We start from the raw sequence: 22,418 nt of genomic DNA, 5'->3' as shown, positions 1-22,418 counted from the left end.
TAGGCAAATTCATAGGGACAGGAAATATATTAGAAATTACCAAGGGCTGGATGGAAGAGAGAACGGGAACTTATTGCTTATTGGCCAACATGGTGAAACCCCATCTTTCCTAAAAATACAAAAATTAGCTGGGCGTGGTGGCATATGCCTGAATCCCAGCTACTTGGGAGACTGAGACAGGAGAATTGCTTGAACCAGGGAGTTGGAGGTTGCAGTGAACCGAGATCACGCCACTGCACTGCAGCCTAGCGACAGATCAAGACTTCGTCTCAAAAAAAAAAAAATCTTTATCTGAGGCCCCATGACATATATATACACACACACACACACACACACACACACACACACACACACACACACACATTACCATAATAGCTAATGGCTATCATCAGGATAATGCTTTCCTTTCTATAGGAAAGAGAATTGAATACAATTGGGGAGAGAGTTTCATTGGAAATATTCTATGGGTAATATCCTATTTATAACTGTATGATGGACAGATGGATATTTTAGTATATTTTTATACTTTTGTTATATCTTAATATAATAAAGTATGACTCAAGGGACACATTTAAAAATAATAAAATAAATGTTAAAGTATATAATGAAGGCAGGATGTTATAGCAGCACAAAGAAAATGCCCAAATAGATGATAAGGATTCTCAAAGAAGCCTAGACATAACACACAACACTAGACTGTAAGTTCCAAGAGGTTAAAAACTAGGTACAATTTACCCACCATTGTATCCCAAATATCTGGCACACAGTAGGTACTCAATATTTGCTGAATTTTAAAAACTCATGGCTATTACTGTAAGAAAATTTAATGTCTGAGAAAATCTGGAGTCAGCTGGGTAAATTTGGGAGGTATTATTTTGCTTTATAAAATATTTCAGGCCAGGCACAATGGATCACGCTTACAATCCCAGCACTTGGGAGGCTGAGGTGGGAAGATTGTTTGAATCCAGGAGTTCAAGACGAGCCTGAGCAGCATAGTGAGACCTCATCTCTAAAAAAAAATTTTTTTAGTTATCCGGGTGTGATGGTACATGCCTGTAGTCCCAGCTACTCTGGGAGGAGGCTGAGGTGGGAGGATCGATAAAACCTAGGAGGTTGAGGCTGCAGTGAGCCGTGATCATGCCACTCCACTCAGCCTGGGTAACAGAGTAAGACCTTGTCTCAAAAAAAAAAAAAAAAAAAAAAAAAAGACATAATTCCTGTATAAAACAAGCTGTTTGGGTGAACTGAAGTTATATATGGCATATAAACACATGATTTACTTACAACTTTGAATAATCTATGTAGAATAAAATAGTGTAATAAAGGTTTGGACTTTGGAGTCCCCAGCCCTCAAGTTTATTTTCAGTGCTGTGGTTCGCTTATATGTAAAATAGGGGTGATAATAGTACATATCCTACAGAGTTGTTATGAGGACTAAATGAAAAGAAGCCAAATAAATATAAGGAATAAAATCTATGACATGGGTCTCAGTGTCTCTGAGCTTTTCATCCCAAGGAATAGGGAAAGGAGAATGAATTGAGTGAATAGAGGTTTGCATTATTGAATAAATATTTATTGAACATCTATTCAGTGCTGAGGATAGAAATAAGACCTAATCAGGGAGCTTACAATCTTAATTTTAAGAGGCTATTAAAGTTAAAACTTTGTAGTAGACCGGGCATGGTGGCTCATGCCTGTAATCCCAGCACTTTGGGAGGCCGAGGCATGCAGATCACTTGAGGCCAGGAATTCAAAACCAGCCTGGCCAACATGGTGCAACCCCTTCTACACTGAAAATACAAAAAATTAGCCGGGCGTGGTAGCATGCGCCTGTAGTCCCAGCTGCTTGGGAGGCTGAGCCACAAGAATCGCTTGAACCTTGGAGGCGGAGGCTGCAGTGAGCTTAGATTGCACCACTGTACTCCAGCCTGGGTGACAGAGCAACTCTGTCTAAAATATACAAACAAAAAAGCTTTGTAGTAAAGTAAAGGGAAAAAACTAAATGAGGCAGCATTTTATAATGAAAAAAAGTACAAGTTGGAATCCCTTTGATTATTGGCTCTATTGCCTTTCCGTGTGATCTCAGAAAGTTACTTAGTCTCTCTACATAAACAAGAGAATAATAATATATATACCTTACTGAGAAATAAAAGATATAAAGTATATTAATGAGTCTAAAATAGTACCCTACCATAGTAGATCCTACATAAATGTCAAACTTTTTTTCCTCCCTGAAGGAAAAACAAAACATATAAAATTATATCTATGCAGTAGCCTCAATTGCATAAAATTATGCATACATATAGTCCAGTACAGAAATGAACATAGAAAAGTGAACCAAAACTGTTGATTTGGTGTGAGGTGAGATTTTTAAGTGTTTTAATCTGTCACTACTGCAATGTTATTCATGCAAGAAATAAAAAATTATTTTCTTAGAAAGTCATAGTTACTTTGAGACATAGAATACAAATAAGAAAATAATTTTTAAATGAGATCACTTGGACTCGGGAAGGGGGACATCACACACCGGGGCCTATCATGGGGAAGGGGGAGGGGGGAGGGATTGCATTGGGAGTTATACCTGATGTAAATGACGAGTTGATGGGTGCTGACGAGTTGATGGGTGCAGCACAGCAACATGGCACAAGTATACATATGTAACAAACCTGCACGTTATGCACATGTACCCTAGAACTTAAAGTATAATAATAAAAAATTAAAAAAAATAAAAAATAAAAAAAATAAAATAATTTTTAATTTTAGAGAAAAAAAATCATGGCTAGTTGTTATGGGGTCTCAGAAAAATATATCTTTAATGATTATTTAATCTTGTATTTATATATAATATTATATAATAACCTAACAACATATTTAAAGATCCTGTGAAAGTAATGGTATGCCTGTGTTGCCTTCCTCCAAATTTTGAATTGACCCTCTGCTTCTGGCTTCAATGGATGAGATTGCTGCATACTTTGAGACTTCATCAGGCCCTGCACTCAAGTCTTTTGGATAAGAATAAGCAAGACCCAGCAGGTCTCAAAATGGGACCAGATAGCTCTTAAGGCCTGTCGTTGTCAATGTCCATACTGCTTCCAAGCAACCAGAGTTTTAAAAAGAAACTTAGGAGGAGGAAATCTGTTGGCATGTCATTGTAGTAAACAATTGTGAGCTGATGTGGATCACATATACAACTTTAGATATATTTCACTCATTTTGTTTAGAGCCCTAAAAGGTACATTTTTTTTTATGGAGAAAGAAACTTGAGACACTAAAAGAGGTCACTTGTGACATGCAAAATACAGTAGAATGGCATGTAATCAGATTTCTCAGTCCAGAACTTTTCCTAATGCTTTCTATTATTGGCCTGCTGAGAATTCCCTCAGTCTTTGCCACTAAATAAATGGGGATCAGAATGCATCAGGGCCCTGAAAACTAACAAAATGCTGTATTTGATGATTTGACTCCTGGGAGGCAAAATAGGCTAGAAAATATCATTAGTAACATTTGTTTGAGAAAAGATGTAACAAACCACATAGTCCTAGTCAGAATGTAGGAATGAAGTTTTGCCTCTTTTTCCCTACTGTTTAGTATTATATTCCCATAAGAAGGTTGTTTTAATAGTAGTTATGGCCACAGGGAAAACAGAGAATTGTACGGTGGGTATTTTGATAACCTTTATATAAGGGAAAGGGCAGCAGCTTCTTCTAAAGAAATTCCCAGTCATTCAGGAGTGAGGCAGCTGGGGAAAAAACAGTCTTATCTCTCAGGACACACCAACTACCAAGATAATCTAAGAGTCGTTGTTTACAGCTGAGTGCTTGTGAAGTTGATAAATAGGTTGTGTGTGCCCTGCTTGTGTGCATAAAAAGAGACAAGGCAGTGAAGTCATCAGTAAAGAGTGACCCTTCCCAAGAGACCTGTTATAATGCAAGTCATCAGCAGCCCAGTGATTTCCACACATATGATAAAGTGTATGATTTTTCTTAACACACTGGGATTTTTATTAGATCCTAACAGAATAGTAAGAAAAGTTGGTTTCCTTTTGTTTTCCTCTTGGACCTGTCATTAACTTGGCAAAAATAACTGTTTCTACCAATTGTGGCAATAGGGCCAATGGAACACCTGCAAGCACTAATAATGCCCTTTTTTTGGAAATGGAGACAGTTGTTATACTGATGCAGAATAAGTGGAAGCCTGTCTGGAAAGAGCACTCAGAAAGAACAGATTTTTATTTTCCTTGCTGAGGACTAAAATAATAATAGTAACAGTAGTTGAAATTTGTATAGCATTTGTCAATTTTCAAAGTGCTTTTTTTTTTTTTTTTTTTTTGAGAGAGAGTCTTGCTCTGTTGCCCAGGCTAGAGTGCAGTGGTCTGATCTGGGCTCACTGCAAGCTCTGCCTCCCGGGTTCACACCATTCTCCTGCCTCAGCCTCCCAAGTAACTGGGACTACAGGTGCCCGCCACCACACCTGGCCAATTTTTTGTATTTTTAGTAGAGATGGAGTTTCACCGTGTTAGCCAGGATGGTCTCAATCTCCTGACCACGTGATCCTCCCACCTTGGCCTCCCAAAGTGCTGGGATTACAGGCATGAGCCACCATGCACAGCCCAAAGTGCTTTTTTAAAATACTTTCACAAAGGAACTGTGACTCTCTGTTTTGATGTTTCGAGTTAGAGTACTTAGGGGATGCTGAGGCTTCCCTTGCAAATTTCTTTCTTACAGTCATGGTGAAAGGTGTACCCTCTGGACCCTTCTTGGGTGAGTGAGCAGGTTAACATGATAACTCTAACATTCCAATATCCCTAAACCTTTGGATACCTTGCTCTGCAGTATTCCAAGGGAACATTACTTCATCTGGTTTTCAAAATCTTTCTCTTCTGTGTAATCTGTGCCATGTCACTCAACCTCTTAGAAGTTCAGTCCCACTATCTGTAACAAAAAAAAAAATAATAATACCATTTACTTAAGAGAATTGTTTTGATGATGAAAAGAAAGCATATGTAGGCCAGGCGCGGTGGCTCAAGCCTGTAATCCCAGCACTTTGGGAGGCCGAGACGGGCGGATCATGAGGTCAGGAGATCGAGACCATCCCGGCTAACACGGTGAAACCCCGTCTCTACTAAAAAATACAAAAAAAAAAAAAAACTAGCCGGGCATGGTGGCGGGTGCCTGTAGTCCCAGCTACTTGGGAGGCTGAGGCAGGAGAATGGCGTGAACCTGGGAGGCGGAGCTTGCAGTGAGCTGAGATCCGGCCATTGCACTCCAGCCTGGGCGACAGAGCGAGACTCCGTCTCAAAAAAAAAAAAAAAAAGAAAGCATATGTATAAAGTATTTAGCACCACGCCTAGAATGAAGGATCAGTGAATGCTCTCTCAGCCCTTTGTTATATCAGGCTTTCAATACCAGGTCTTTCAGTTCCTAACGACCAGATCCAGGTCCAGAACATAGGTCTTCTCACTGCACCATTTTGCAAACGAAAGCAAGAGTATTCCACTTTACACCTGTCATGTACATATGCTCCATCTCATTCTCATGCTTCATTGGATTGAACTATTCAAACAGTAATGAGGATTGATACAACTCAAAGGAAAAGAGACTCATTTCAGTTCATCTCTCTTTATGTTCCCAACCTTCCTAGAACTTGTCTTTATTAAGTTTCCTTTATTCTGGTTTTGTTTCTGAGACACTGTATGAAATGAAAACTAGTCCCACATTAAACCCTCAACTAGAGAGAGATTATCTTTAAAGCATTCATTTAAAGAAAGGGACTATGAAATAGCCAACATCATAATTGGAACTAGAGCAAATCACAGTAAAACAAAAATTATTATTATTGATTAGGTTTTATTCTTAACACCAGTTAAGTAACTATGTGCAAGTGTAAAACCTTCACTTGTTGATTTCTAAGATTAAAATCCATAAAACTATCCATAATCTATACCTCTCACATTTACCTCTCCGTAGTAGATCAAACAAGAGTAATTGGATTTCTGCCTGACTAGCAGGGGAGAAAAACTGTTTCATTTTGGATCAAAATCTTCCTAGTGGATTGAATCACATTCTTTTCCTTTACTTATCAACACTTAGCAATTGCTTCTGTGTTTTATTTGGTTCAAACTATCAAAATGTGATTCTATAATTTTCAGTAGAAAGAATGTCAGAGTTTACAATTTGATTCTAATTCTAGATTTAAAGATTATTCTTCCCATTTCACTTTCCCCAAAGTTCTAGGCTTGATATCATTTTTAAATGTGATAGTACCTATCTTCCTCATCTCCACAAAAGAAAAATCAACTTGTAATCCGAAGACTTAGTTCGCTGAAAGGCAAACTATAATTTTTGATTTAGAATATGATATTTGTATCAGAAAAGCAATCATCTGACCTTACTTTATCCCTATGCTCTTGCCTTATCCCAATTCAAATGAGACTGACACTGTTGAATATCTAATAACAATATTTAATAACAATAATTTCACCAGATGCTATTTCTGGAACAAGATTACATTCTGCACAGCCTCACTTATTCTTACATAAAACTCAGAATCTTAAACTAGCTCCTATAAAGGCATTTAATGTTTCATCCACATGGGCTAAACCATTGTCCATATCAGCCCTACCTCCTGGTTACTTCAGCGAAAGATATATAATAGGAAGGATAGCTATGGCCATAATTACTTTAAAATCAGTTTGTTCACATTTGGATCTATAGTCCTTACAAATGAAAATACAAAATTATAACATTAAAAAGCAAATCATGGCTGGGCACGGTGGCTCACGCCTGTAATCCCAACACTTTGGGAGGCTGAGGTGGTGGATTACTTGAGGTCAGGAGTTCGAGACCAGCCTGGCCAACATGGTGAAACCTCATCTCTACTAAAAATACAAAAATTAGCCAGGCATGGTGGTGTATGCCTGTAATCCCAGCTACTCGGGAGGCTGAGGCAGGAGAATCACTGGAACCTGGGAAGTGGAGGTTGCAGTGAGCCGAGATTGCACCACTGCACTCCAGCCTGGGTGACAGAGTAAGACTCTGTCTAAAAAAAAAAAAAAAAAAAAAACAACTGCAACTCATGGTTCTGGTAATAACTTTACCAACTAGAGATAAGTCAACTGGGGTAAAAAGACAAAGGTTTCAGTTCTCATTCTGTCTTGAAAGTGACACCGGTACAGTAATGCATCACTTAACAACAGGGATACATTCTGAGAAATGTGTCCTTAGGTGATTTCGTCATTGTTCAAACATCATAGAGTGTACTTACACAAACTTAAGTGGTATACATAAACCAGTGACATAGTCATTTATTATCATTATCAGATATTATGTACTATACATAATTGTATGTGCTGTACTTTTATACTACTGGCAGTGCAGTAGGTTGGTTTATACCAGCATCACCACAAACACATGAGTAATGCATTGTGCTAGACATTACAATAGTGATGATGTCACAAGATAGGAATTTTTCAGCTCCATTATAATCTTATGGGGCCACCATTGTATATGTGGCCCATTGTTAACTGAAACAGCATTATGCAGTGCAACACACGACTATATATTGATATGCTGCACTTTGGACCTGAGCACTTGAGCAGTGGCAGAAATTGATGGAAAAAAGGAAAAGAGCTTCTGGAATTTTTTGTTGTTGTTGTTTTTGTTTATTTTTGTAGAGACAAGGTCTCACTGTGTTGCCCAGGCTGGTCTCAAACTCCTGGGCTCAAAGTGCTGGGATTACAGAAATGAGCCACCATGCCCAGCCTGGAAGTTTCAGCAAGAGAGAAATCGGGTGTTCCTGCAGAAAGGTAACACTGTTTTTTTAGAGGAGCTGCTGGTTTACTAGTATATTAGTTAGTGGTTTCTTAAAAAAGAAACAAGAGCTGGCACTTTAGAACATTTCAGCCTGACATGCTATATAAAGCTATTTGTTTAGTCATAGCGAAGGAAAGATGATCTCAGTCACATAGCTTATTTATATATGTTGGCTCTATCTTACAGCACATTTCATCCCCCTGTAGCATTGTTAATGGTAGTTTTACTTATTTTAATAAACATGATGTGAATAATAGAACTGCACCTGCATGTTAGAGTTTAGACAATGTTGTCACATACATCTCATTTGATCCTTACAACTCTGTGAAATGGGTAGTACAGATATTGTTTTTACAAATTTGGAAGCTGAGATTCAGAGAGGCCAAGTAACTTGCCTAAGATTTCCCAGCCAGAGAGAACTAGAACTGACTCTACTATATTACATCATGTCACTTCATGGTAATAAAACTCTGCAGTGGGGTACTGCAGGGTAAGACATTCTATATTATCTGGGCATGTAATTATAGTAACACAGGAAGAAATGTTCGAACACGTACAAAATTTGTTTAGGCACTATTTAGGTGACCAAAAGATGGCATTAACTGTTATCTTGCATCTGCATTGTATATTAAGGAGTATACTGTGAATAATCTTTGAGATTTTATTTTTGTGTGTGACAGGCTCTCACTGTATTGCTCAATCTGGAGTGTAGTGGTGCACTCACGGCTCACTGTAGCACTGACCTCCCAGGCTCAAGTGATCCTCCCACCTCAGCCTCCTGAGTAGCTGGGATCACAGGCATATGCCACCATGCCAAGCTAATTTTTTTTTATTTTTTGTAGAGGCAGAGTCTCACTATGTTGTCCAGGCTGGGCCTGAACTCCCGGGCTCAAGTGATCCACCTGCCTCAGCCTCCCAAAGTGCTGTGATTACAGGCATGAGTCATCATACCTAGCCTGAGATTTTCTTTAGTGATGGCTGCAATTAAATTTTTAGTGAAAACAGTTTTTTCTAATTCTAAGAATGATACATTCTGGTAGCACAGAAAAATATGAATATAATATATAAAAAATAAAGAATGAAGTATAATATACTAGAACTCCCAGCACCTAGGGAAAACCACTGCTCCTTTCGGAATCTCTCAAAGCACATACACATGCACACACATGCACACACACACACAAGGCTATATCCTTTTTAAAACTATCTGTCATTTTTCACGAAACAACATTTTAAATACTTTCCCATATCAATAGATGAGATCTACTTACCCATTTTTAATTGTTGATAGTATACAATGTATAGATGGACCTTTTTTCCCCCATCTAACCTTCTATTGGTAGACATTTGAGACATTTCCATTTTTATTTTGCTATTACAAATTAGTGGGAAAATTTAGGACACATTCCTGAAAGTATTACTGAATCAGAGATTACTCCAATTTAAGATTATGATAAATATTGCCATACATCCCTCCAGAAATGTTGTAATTTGTATTCATGTTGACAGTGACTGAGGACAAATTTTCTCACATTTTCAATGATATCAGGTTATGTCAAGTAATTTTCATCTTTTCCAAAATGAATAATTGAAATGGGAACATGTGAGAAGACCCCGATGAAACTGGGAGCATTGAACCCCCGAATTCTGCTGAGTGTCCTTTGCAGTAAAAGACCCCTTCTCTATGGCCTCATGGAGAGTTCCTTACAGTTTACTGAAGAAGATAAAACTCAGGCCTGATTTATAGATGATCATGCCCAATACACAATACAACCCACAAGTGGACAACTACACAAGACAGTCCCTTCTGGGACACCTCTGAAGGACCGCGGTGAAGGTAAATCCTCCCAGAAGGTACAACATTGAGCAGTGTACCTAGTTATTCATTTTTCTTAGAAGGAGAAATGGCCAACAGTATGAGTCCATATGGATTTATGGGCTACAGCCAACAGTTGGCTGGATGATCAGTGATTTGGAAGGAACATGACTGGAAAAATTGGTGATAAGGAGGTCTGGAGAAGAGATGTGGATAGATATCTCTAAGTGGGCAAAGAATGTTACATGTTTGTGTCCTATGTGACTGCTCATCAAAAGGTGACCTCACAGTTTGGTAAATAATTGAACATGAAAAGCTAAGGAAAAGGAAGAATCAAAAGAAATTACAAGACTATGATCATAGAAAACTAGGAGAATGATGAGAGTAGAATGGCTCTCAGGGTGGGGTACTGGCATAATGTACAAGTAGACGTACCATATAGCTAGTTGTCTATAGATGTAGCTCTATAAGGCACAAAAAATGGCATTTGAAGCTATGAGAGTACGTAACCTTTCCTCAAAAGTAGCTTCCCTTTGAGGACCAAGGTCTGAGCCTTGTAGAACCTCTGATGCAGGTCAGGTAGCATAAGAGGTAAAGAGAAACAATATTTGACAAACAATGAGGGTTTGCGTTTTTTTAAAGAACAGAATAGCAATAATGAGGAAAGCAGAGAGGAGTTCAAGATTTCAAAAAACTATTCATCACACAAAAACCTGTACATGAAAGTTCATAGTAGCTTTATTCATAATAGCCAAAAACTGGAAACAGCCCAAATGTTTTTCAAATGTTGGTTGGTTAAACAAACTACAAAATACTAGTCAGCAATCAAAATGAATGAACTAGTATTACATGCAAGAGTTTGGATGGCTCTCAAGAGAATTATGCTGAGAGACTAAAGCCAACCTCAAAAGGTTACATATTTGTATTATTTGATTTATACAGCACTCTCAAAATGATAAAATTATGGAGATAGAGAACATATTTGTGGTTTCCTGGGGTTGTAGAAAGGAAAGTGAGTGGGTATAACTGTAAAAAGAGGTAGCATAAGGGATCTTTCTGGCAATGGAACAGTTCTGTTTCTTGATTGTGGTAGTGTTAACACAAACCTACACATATGATAAAATAGCATAGAACTACCACATACACTCACATGCACAAATGAATGCATGTAAAACTGGTAAAATATCAATTTCTTTATATAAGATGATATAAGATTTCATTATGTAAGATGTTACTATTGGGAGAAACTGGGGGAGGGGTGTACAGGATCTGTCTCTACTATTTTTCATGACTTCCTATGAATCTATAATTATTTCAAAATAAAAAGGAAAAAAAACTGTGCCAAGGGGGAAAAAAGACTATTAGGTTTAGCCAGGAGCAGTTAATTTTAGAATATTTTCTGTAGAGTGGTGAGGATAAGAGCCAAAAAAACAAGAGATTAAAGAAGGAAATAGATGGAAAATAGTCTCTTCTTCCAACTAAACCCAAATAATCCACAGTACTTTCTTAACATTATAATCCATACCAACCAAAATGGAAAAGGCTTCTGAAATAAAATAAAAAAGGAAGGATTCCTTTTTAGGCTGTAGCAAACAAAAATAAACACAGTTTGAGGAGATTTGGGAGGTGTTGTACCTTAATGTTTGAACCTGGATGCAAGAGGAGTAGAAATAGAAGACTGTCTATCTCATTATCCTCCAGGAGAATTAATTTTTCCAACCAGAAATCAGCATCCTGAAGGGCCAGAATCAGAGGCCATCAAAGGTTTATGACCAGCCAGATTATTATCAAGGAGCGGAGACAATATTATATTGTTGACAAACAGATACATTTTTGCTTTCTGGTCCCTTCATGTTGTACTCAGGATTAGTATTTTTAGGAAGATTAGAGAATACTTTGCAGAATACCTTAAGTGATAAAAAGTCACTAGGGAGTATATTTGCAGCTCAGCATGTGGGACCAAAGAAGTTCAGCTCATTGCCTGATCTAAAAATAATCATCCTTGATGTAGAATCCTGTTAGGTTCAGAAATGTAATATATAAGATAAAATGTTTGTACCTATCTCAGAAGTCCCAGTTATACAAATTTATATCTGCAGATTTTATAGTCTAAAATCTGATGCATCTCTCTCCAGCTCTCTCCATGTACTCCTTGAATAAAGAACATAGACATTCTCCAAATCTCTAGATCTCCTTCTCGAAATCTAATCACAACAAATTAGCTGTTTCTTTTAGCTTCCCATCAAGAATGGCTTTGCTGGGCACAGTGGCTTACGCCCATAAGCCCAGCACTTTGAGAGGCTGAGACAGGAGGATCAATTGAAGTCAGGAGTTCAAGACCAGCCTGGACAACAGAGCAAGACTCTATCTCTACAAATTAAAAAAAAAAAAAAATTAGCCAGGAGTAATGGTCCTACTTGGGAGGCTGAGGCAGGAGGATCACTTGGGCCTAGGAGTTCAAAGTTACAGTGAGCTATGATCTCCCCACTTTACTCCAGCCCAGATGAGAGGGTGAAACTCTGTCTCGAAAAAAAAAAATTAAATAAAAAATGCTGGGCACGTTGGCCACGCCTGTAATCCCAGCACTTTGGGAGGCCGAGGCAGGCAGATCACCTGAGGTCAGAAGTTCAGGACTAGCCTGGTCAACATGGTGAAACCCCATCTCTACTAAATATGCAAAAATTAGCCAGGCATGGTGGCGGGCACCTGTAATCCCAGCTACTTGGAAGGCTGAGGCAGGAGAATCACTTGAACCCCAGAGGCAGAGGTTGCAGTGAGCCAAGATCGCACTATTGCGCTCCAGCCTGGGCAACAAGAGCAAAACTTCATCTCAAAAGAAAGAAAGAAAAAAAGAGTCCTGGTGCAGTGGCTCACATCTGTAATCCCAGCAATTTGGGAGGGTGAGGTTTGCGGATCACTTGAGGTCAGGAGTTTGAGACCAACCTGACCAACATGGTGAAACCCTGTCTCTAGTAAAAATACAAAAATTAGCCAGGTATGGTGGTGCACACCTGTAATCCCAGCTACTCAGGAGGCTGAGGCAGGAGAATTGCTTGAACTCGGGAGATGGAGGTTTCAGTGAGCCAAGATCTTGCCACTGCACTCCAGCCTGGGCAACAGAGCAAGACTCCATCTCAAAAAAGAAAAAAAAGGAATGGTTTGCTTCTAATTTCATAAAAGTTTTTCTTGGCCGGGCGCGGTGGCTCAAGCCTGTAATCCCAGCACTTTGGGAGGCCGAGACGGGCGGATCACGAGGTCAGGAGATCGAGACCATCCTGGCTAACACGGTGAAACCCCGTCTCTACTAAGAAATACAAAAAAAAACTAGCCGGGCGAGGTGGCGGGTGCCTGTAGTCCCAGCTACTCGGGAGGCTGAGGCCGGAGAATGGCGTAAACCCGGGAGGCGGAGCTTGCAGTGAGCTGAGATCCGGCCACTGCACTCCAGCCTGGGCTACAGAGCGAGACTCTGTCTCAAAAAAAAAAAAAAAAAAAAAAAAAAAAGTTTTTCTTTGCCTTTTGATAACAACTATAATATTTCATGAATAAACGTATTTTGTTACTAACTTGGGGAAAATCTTGGAAAATCTTGTTCGTATAAATTTGGGTTAATGTTTCATGAAAAAAAATTTCTTTTTCTTAAATTTTTCAAACTGGAAAAGACCTTAGAAGATTCTCTATCAAAACCCCATTCTACCCCCGCCCCCCCAACAACTTTTTTTTTTTCCACTATTTGAAGTCAGATAAATTAGCTTCTCAAGTTCATGAAGGCATAAAGTTAGAGGGACAAGAAATCTGTCTAATGATTTTAATGCTGTTCTTAGAAGCTAGAGCCTAATCTTTGCCCTTTTGCCAAAAAAAAAGGAGGAGGAGGAGAAGAAGAGGAGGAGAAGAGGAGGAGGAGGAAGAAGAGGAGGAGGAGGATGAGGAGGAGGAGGAGGAGGAGGAGGAGGAAGGAAGAAGAAGGAAGAAGAAAGAAGAAGAAGAAACTACTACACTACTGCTACTACTGCCACTACCACCAACACATTTTTCTGTCTAAATTTGAGGAGACATTTAAAAGTCAATTATATTTTTTTGGTTCAACTACTTGATACCAAAAGAATCTGGTCATATGTCTTAATAGCATATATATATCTTAAAGAGTGTGTGTGTGTGTGTTTGTGTGTCAATCTATATCTACATATAGCACTTTGTGGCCACACTGAAACACTTATCAAACTACATTACAGCTATTTGTGAATTGTCTATTCACCTGACACAATAGTAGCACCTGGAAATTAGAAACCATGTGTTTTTTCCTTACCTTGTGCATTTTTCCACTTTTGAAACTGTGAACTATTTCAAAATATTCTCCAAAATGGAGAATAAAAAATAAAAACATAGAGAATAATATAACAAAGACTTATCATCCAGCATTACCAAATCTTAACATTTTGTTACATTTATTGCATTTTTTAAAAATGAGACACTAGAAATAATGTTGAAACCTTCCAAATTCATTTTCTTCCTTCCCTTCTCAGAGATAATCACTACTATCCAGGATTTGGTGTTATGTCATTCCCATGCATGTTTTTACAGTCTTATCACATATGTATGTATCCATATATTTATATATATGCATTTTATTGTTTTGCAATGCTTTAAAAGTATTTTAGTAGTGGCATACCCTAAGTATTCTTAAATTTGCTAAATTTTCTTCACTTATTCTGAGTTTTAAGGCTTCTCCATGTTGATAATAATCATTCATGTATTCATTCAAACTGCTATATAGCATTCTATAGTATGAACACATCACTGGTGTAGGTAGTTTTCATTTTTCACTATTATAAACAATGCTGTAATGAATATTCTTCTAGATATCTCTGTGTACATGTGCAAGGGTTTCTTCGGGGTATTGTTCAAGAAGTAGAATTGCTATACATATTGACAAATCGAAAATGAATTACCTGATATTGACAAATTGCATTCTAAAATGGTTGTCTGATTTTTACTCCCACTCATATTTAAGTCCCCGTGTGATCTAGTCCATTTTTAAAATTTTGGCTAATCTGACAGGTGAGGATGACATCTTATTCTTTTGACTTAAATTGTCATGATTATTAGTTATATTGAACATCTATTCATATGTTCATTGCCCCTATTGGATTTCCTCTTCTGTCAACTGCCTATTTTTATTCTTCACCAATTTCTCTCTAAGGTTAATCAGTAGTCTTTTTCTATATACTGTGCATATACTAATTATTTGTTGGTTGTATGCATTGCAAGTATCTTCTCCCAGTGAGACTTTGTACTTTTCATTTCCACCAACCAGTAAAGTACCTAAAACCTAAAATATAGAAAAGTGTGCAGAAGAAAAAAAAATTTTTGAGATGAGCTTTTTTTGTTTGTTTGTTTTTTGTCACCCAGGCAGGAGCCCTGTGGCATGATCACAGCTCACTGCAGCCTCAATCCCCCAGGCTCAGGTGATCCTCCCACCTCAGCCTCTTGGGTAGCTGGGGCTACAGGTGCACACCACAACACCTGGCTAATTTTTTTGTAATTTTTGTAGAGATGGGGTTTCACCATGTTGCCCAGGCTGCTCTTGAATTCCTGAGTTCAAGCAGTCTGCCTGCCTCGGCTTCCCAAAATGTTGGGATTGCAGGTGTGAGCCACCATGCACAGCTAAAAATTGTTAAAGATACAAAGAGAGAGGGAGAAAAAGAGAAAGAGCAATTTCATACATCATTCTCACCAAGGTATAGCCATTTAAAGAAGTTTTTACAGTAGACTTGACAGGACTAATCATCAAATTATTTTCATTCAAAACATCTGTTTTGAATTTACTTATTGATTTATTGATGTATTAAATTTTTTACCATCATAACATCAGGGATTCTGTATTGCTAGTGGTGGTACTGATGATGATGCTGGCTTTTTATTTTATACATTGTTATTTTGGTTCATCTGAGCAACTATTTTTTAACCAAAAAGTTATTTTTTTTCTTTTGCCCACTTTTTTGGCAGGTCACTATAGTTGAAAAAGCCTCATATCTAAGTTAATAAATGTTATAAGTTAATAAATGTTACCTTATGATCTCTTAAGACTATTTTATTGCCGTTTTTTCTTTATCCCCATCGCCACCTTTTGTTCAATAGAAGGCATGACTAATTACATAAAAGATACATAGAGTCCACATTTGCTTTCCTTAGGCATAGGAATTATACTGGCTATTTCCATAGAGGCAGTCTTCTCCTAGACCTTCTCTATAGATGCCAATTAGAAGATTAGCGTCTTTTCTCTCTCCCTCTTTGCTATTAAATAGTCACACAAAAGCTGAGCTGACAAATTACTCCCTCCATGGTGCTCGACAAAGACAGACAATAGATCATTATCATTTACTATACTCGAATCCTATTAATCACAGATTAATGAGAACATGTCTAGTGGGGAAGAAATTACCAGAATGTGGGCCTATTGGCTTGTTATTCATGTAACATCTGCTCAGGCTTTACCTTTAGTGTCATGTCATCTTTTATCACATTGAAATAATGTTTGCTCCAGAAACATAATTAAGATAATGGAGCAAATTCAGAGCCCTTCCCTTAATAATTAAAGAACCAGGGTTGTATTTCTTAGTTCAGTGGCTTTTAAAAAAACTAATTTCCCTCTGTTCTTGATTATTTCCTTTTTCTTTTGCTCATAATGAACTATCAAATCTTGGAGCTTTTTTCTCTCTGTAAACTATGATTAATCCTTATGCCCAAAACTAGGACAAAGTCAGAGTTTGAGTTCCTTTTTCTATTGAGATAAAATTCGTACGATATAAAATTCACCATTGTAACCACATTAAAATGCACAATTAAGTGGGATTCCTTTTACAATTTGAAACATCCTAAACTGAAATTAATACTTAGAATATCATATACACTTTGTAAGGATCATCAAATACTGTATTTATTTTCCTTAACCCTCATCTACAATGTACTTTTATTTTTAAATAATGAAATACTTTTATTTTTAAAATCTGGGATTTTACCAATGTTTTAGTTTTTTATACTTAAGCTAATTACCTGCTTTACTTTAAAGCATAGAAGTAGAAATTTGGGTTCAGATATTTAATATTCTTGGAGGTCTCCTATCCTCTTGTTGCAACAAGGGGTAGAACTAGGGGAACAAATATAAAGATAAGTTTAAAAATAAAAAGCAATGGCATCTATAATCAGCTGCTTAAAAAGTAAAAGTCACAATTCATGATTATAAAACTGAAAAAAGTAATGGCTTGGGTTAAAAAATCTAGAATATATATTTGTTACTCTTGGAAGGCTGTGGTGATGAGTGCTCAGGGCTGGATAAGCTGAGATCTAAAGCTTTGTGATTAAGCCATGATTCAGCACCACGGGAATAAAAACAGCTCCACAACCAAGAGCTGGCAAGCACTAGTTCAGGAAGCAGGGAGGAGGATTGCAAAGAGCTTCTTAATTAAATTTTAATTATTGCTAATTAGAACTACTGTTTTTTTTTTATATCCCCAACAAGGAAGACAAGAGTTGATCTTGCCTTTTTATTATTCTGCTAATTAGTTTCCCAACGAGAGGTTTGAAAGGGCAGTCTCTGCTTTGACAGTATAAAAGTTGTTAGCTGAGCTCAGACCTGCAGATAAATCTCATGCTAAAGTTTGAGCGTTAGTATTCCCAGGTAGATATTTTCTGGTTCTAAGATTTTATTACAAATATCTGAGGGAATGAATTGTCCCTATCCACTATTTAAAGAAATCCATAGTTTTCCTGTTGTTTATCCTGTCTACCTTATCTTCATACAAATATCAAAGATTTTGCTTAATTATTAAAATAGTGAATCCTCTACACACATTAATGAGGTAAACTTTATGCCTTTTTGAATTGTTAAATGTTAGTGATGATCTCTACGTGATTGTAAAGAACAATTAGATGTACACATAAAAAGTGACTGCTAGTTTTCTCCAGCAGTGAATTTAGTGCTTTGCAATAGGTAACAACAACAACAAAAATTGAAGTTCCTGCTCTGAAGAGCTCCCAAGTTCTATCAAATACCATTTAAGATAAAATGCCAACTGTTCCAGGTAAACCACACTTGAGATTGCAAAGCAGAAACCCTAATTGTAAACTTGAATTCATAATCCCAGAAGGTTCCCAAGACCCATTAGCATTATAGCCCTCTGCAAAATATGAATTCTATTTTGTAAGTGCACACATTTCATAATTCTTCTCCCAAGATAATAAAGATAAGAGTTCTGAGCTAGTGCAACTCCCTGTGTTAATTACAATAAAATCCAACAAATGAAATTACATTTTTTGAATCAACAGCTTTTGGCCAAGCAAACCCACATGCCTTGACAGCCTTCCTTTGCAGTTGGAGTTACATTAACACATGTGTTTGTTTCCTCACCTTTTACAGACACAAGAGCCCTGTGATATGTTAATTCACACCAAATTCTAATCCTTTCCCTTGTCTTTATCTTTCCAACTCAATGATATGATGTGTCAACACCTTTCATATTGGGAAGAAAAAATGCTTAGACAAAATTTTGTTTCTACTCACTTTAATTAAAATTACAGAAACTAGAAAACAAAGTGTAAATAAATTAAGGCATTGCCTTTCAATGCCATTCACCATCTGCCCTGTCAATATCCACTCTGATCTGAATTATTCTAAAAAGTCATCTGGGTCTTTCCTACTTTGATTAGTCAATTAGCCACATCTCACATTGGTTTAAAATGTGTTTTTTCAGGTCAGTAAGTTACCCTCACAACTTTAGAGTAGCTGTCTTGCCAATAAATAAAGACTGCTGAGATTTTTCTATTAATATGCAAAGATTTCTGCTGCTTTTTTCAGCTTATTCTATATTTAAACATGATATAATACTTATAGAACTTTTCCCTTTAAAATAATAAACATTATAAAATCATTTTTCTTTTCTCCACAAATAGAACTTTTTATTTGCCACTATTAAAATCTGAACTTTAAACAGATTCTAGGACCAGTGAGTTCACGTCCATCAGCTCATTCAACTTTGGCACCTGTCTCATGTCCAGTAGCTTTCTCAGAACTACTGCCTTCACCATGAAGCTCTGTGAGTTTTCCCAAATCAAACGTGGGCTTCTTTAGCTTTTTTTTTTTTTTTTTTTGAGACAGAGTCTCACTCTGTTGCCAGGCTGGAGCAGTGGTGTGATCTCAGCTCATTGCAACCTCTGCCTCCCGGTTTCAAGTGATTCTTACAGGTGCATGCCATCATGCCAAGGTAATTTTTGTATTTTTAGTAGAGACGGGGTTTCACCATGTTGGCCAGGATTGTCTCGATCTGACCTCGTGATCCACCCGCCTCAGCCTCCCAAAGTGCTGGGATTATAGGTGTGAGCCACTGCACCTGGCCAGCATTTTTACTTTTCTAATGAAGACATCATGGAAAGGATAAATAGATTGGCAACCATTTTGTATGTCTTTTCCAATGCTGTCTGGAATCAATTTGTTGACCACTTCTTTTAAGTTCTTTGTCTGCACTTCTTAGGTCATGATTTCCATCATCTTCTCCTAGATCTGGCAAACCTGTTGGTGGTGAATATCTGTATCTGTATTGGTTGCATTTTTTAGTATAACCAATACAGAATAGCTGAAGCAAATAACCATCAGTAGCCTTGACATCAGCATGAGCTTCAATCATGGTCTGTCATTTTTTGACCATGGAACATATTTTGTCACAGGTGAAATCCATGCCACAGAAGTCAGTCAGGCAGGTTTTGCCTGAACATCATCAGTAATCAGCTTACATTTTCTCAATGCACCTTCATCATTCTGCAGATCAGCAAGACTCACTTCAAATACATGACCGTTGAGGCCATCAGATGCAATTTTTGTTCCTTGAGTCCTGGTGACCAGCATCTTTCCAGTGTTTCATATATTGAACAAAGGCAGTGCTTTCACATCATACCAATCTTCCTTAGAAAATGGATCAACCACTTTCTTCTTGGTGCCATCGTAGCTCACTGCACTCTCGAACTCCTAGACTCAAGTGATCCCCCTGTGCCCCACCCACCGCCCTCCCTCCCCCGACTGCCTCAGCCTCCCAAGTAGCTGGGACTACAGGCATAAGCCACTCTGCCTGGCTAATTTTTAAATTTTTTTGTTTTTTTAGAAATAGGGTCTCACTGTGTTGACCAGGCTGGTCACAAACTCCTGGCCTTAAGCGATCCTCCCACCTCATCTTCCCAAAGTGTTGGGATTACAGGCATGGGCCACTATGCCTGGAGCAAAATAATTTTTTTCTTTACTGTATATTCCTATGTTAGATATAAAGCATGTTATTATTAACTTCATTTTTATAGGTGAAGAAAGTCCACCAGAAAATTATCTAACTCCCATTATACTCTTTTGTAACTTTCTTGTTATACTCCTGTTTCTTGTTCCACAAACATCTATATTAGTCAACAGCGGATGGTTTTTTAAGTGACAGTTGGGCTGTTCCAAGGCTTTGTGGGTGAGCATGGGAAAAGCCTCTAGATTGAATACCTTTGAAGAGAATGGGAATGAGACGGAGAATGAAGGGAAAAATAACAAAATCAAACAGGAGAGCAACATTACACAGAATCATAATTCTGTGCTAAGAAGTGATTCTGATTAATTCAGTTCTGTACACCTGATCTTTCCTTCACCACCCACCTGCCCCTGCCAAGAATAAAAAACAAATACAAACCTGTGGTCTAGTAGCATTCAAGGACACATTGGCATATGAGGTCCCACAAGGCTGGAACTAAGTTCATGACGTCTCAAAAGTGGAATTCTCTAATCTTTTACTTTAAGTGTTGGCAGCTTTAGTGAGTAGTAAGGTAGTAGTTTAATCACAAACAGTACATACCTAAATTATAGACCATACTATATATGCTATGGTTTGAATGTTTGTGGCCTGCCAAAATTCATATGTTGAAATCCTACCCCCAAGGTGATGGTAAGCCACTCTGTCCTCATGAATGGGATTAGTGCTCTTATGAGGGGCTACAAAAACAAGAGTTCTTCCCTTCCACTATGTGAGGGCATAGCTAGAAGGTACCACCTATAAACCAGAAAGCAGACCCCCACCAGTGAAACTGGCTTTGCAAAAATTATAGCAGTGAGAAAATGATGACAGTGAAAGAGACGTGCCCTAACGAACTCCATCTTGCCTTTAACCTCTAAACTGCCCTTGGTCATTCCTAGGCATGGGCCAACCTAACGCTGGTAGAAATTTAGTTTATAGTTTAAGTGATAACAGCCCCTCCCCAAACTAAACCACCTTTGTAAAACTAATGCTAAGCCACCAAGTACAGAGGATGAGAGGGGCCTAAATTCTGCTAAGATGTAATCATAGTTCAATGATTACCAGCCATTTTTCTGGAGACATAGCATTTTCAGGAAAATTTGCAACTTCCCCAATTGCTGCTGTAAATAACATCACAATTGTAGAAACTAAAATTGGCCTTTTCAATGTCTTCTCAGATTTTTGCATTTCTGACTACCAGATGACTCCACCTGGACCAGCAACTTTGCTGTGGCCCCTACCCAGGGGTGGACTCAGCACATGAGGACTGTTTTCCATACCCCTATGAGTGATCTCGATCCAATCAGCAGCACCCATTCCCTAGTCCCCTGCCTCCCAAACTGTCCTTGAAAAACCATAGCCTCTGAATTTTCAAGGAGGCTGATTTGAGTAATAATAAAACTCTGGTCTCCTGTTTAGCTGGCTCTACATGTATTAAACTCTTTCTCTATTGCAATTCCCCTGCCTTGATAAATCAGCTCTATATGAGCAGCAAGGCACAATGAACTCACTTGGCAGTTACACCAGACACCAAATCTGCTGGTGCCTTGATCTTGGACTTCTCAGCCTCCAGAACTGTGGGAAATAAATGAGTTGTTTATAAGCCACCTAGTTTATGGTATTTTTGTTATAACAGCCAGAACAGACTAAGACAATATGTAGTGGGTATGGTCAGGTATATAAGAATATCACTTTATGTAAAAATGAATTTCCCCTATTCTCCTGGGCTAGTGGGAAAAAAATAAGGTTAGTTTTTAAAGTCCTTCACCTACCTCTTCTGAGTTAGGTTAAGATTCTGATCTTTTGCATTTTGGCTTGGGGCAAATTGGGGTGTGCTGGTTCTAGCAGTCAATCACTTCTGTACACAGTTTATCCCTGAGTCTTCCATTGTCTTGTCTAAACAGCACCTTCAGGATCAGTAGTTCCTTCTACTTCATCAGCATATTTTGGACTTGGGAATCTTTTTTTGAAACTGACTAAATTCCATATGCCTAGAGGCAACAGATCCTGCTCCTCTCTAGGTGCTGCCAAGAAGCCAAAACTGGGACGTTGATGCTCTAGAATTGTATTTGTCTGTTCTCGCATTGCTCTGAAGAACTACCTGAGACTGGGTAATTTATAAAGAAAAGAATTGGCTGGGCATGGTGGCTCATACCTGTAATCTCAGCACTTTGGGAAGCTGAGGCAGGCAGATCACCTGAGGCCAGGAATTTGAGATCAGCCTGGCCAACATGGTGAAACCCCGTCTCTACTAAAAATACAAAAAATAGCCTGGCATGGTGGCACATGCCTATAATCCTAGCTACTCTGGAGGCTGAGGCAGGAGAATCGCTTGAACCTAGGAGGCAGAGGTTGCAGTGAGCTGAGATCACGCCACTGCACTCCAGCCTGGGTGACAGAGTGAGACTCCGTCTCAAAAAAAAAGAAGAGGTTTAATTGACTCACAGTTCCACAGGCTGTACAGGAAGCATGGCTAGGAGGCCT

General features: G+C 38.2%; 1 pseudogene; it reads right to left on the bottom strand.

Moving 5' to 3' along the window:
* Positions 1–18,592: 18,592 nt before the first annotated feature.
* On the bottom strand, positions 18,593–22,019 carry LOC114679675 (small ribosomal subunit protein eS1-like; annotated as a pseudogene).
* Positions 22,020–22,418: the final 399 nt, after the last annotated feature.

The sequence above is a fragment of the Macaca mulatta genome, chromosome 7 (assembly GCF_049350105.2).
Source record: "Macaca mulatta isolate MMU2019108-1 chromosome 7, T2T-MMU8v2.0, whole genome shotgun sequence".
NCBI classification, from domain to species: Eukaryota; Metazoa; Chordata; class Mammalia; order Primates; family Cercopithecidae; genus Macaca; species Macaca mulatta.
The sequence above is the reverse complement of the archived record's forward strand: the minus strand, read 5'-3'. Positions and strand labels throughout refer to the sequence as shown.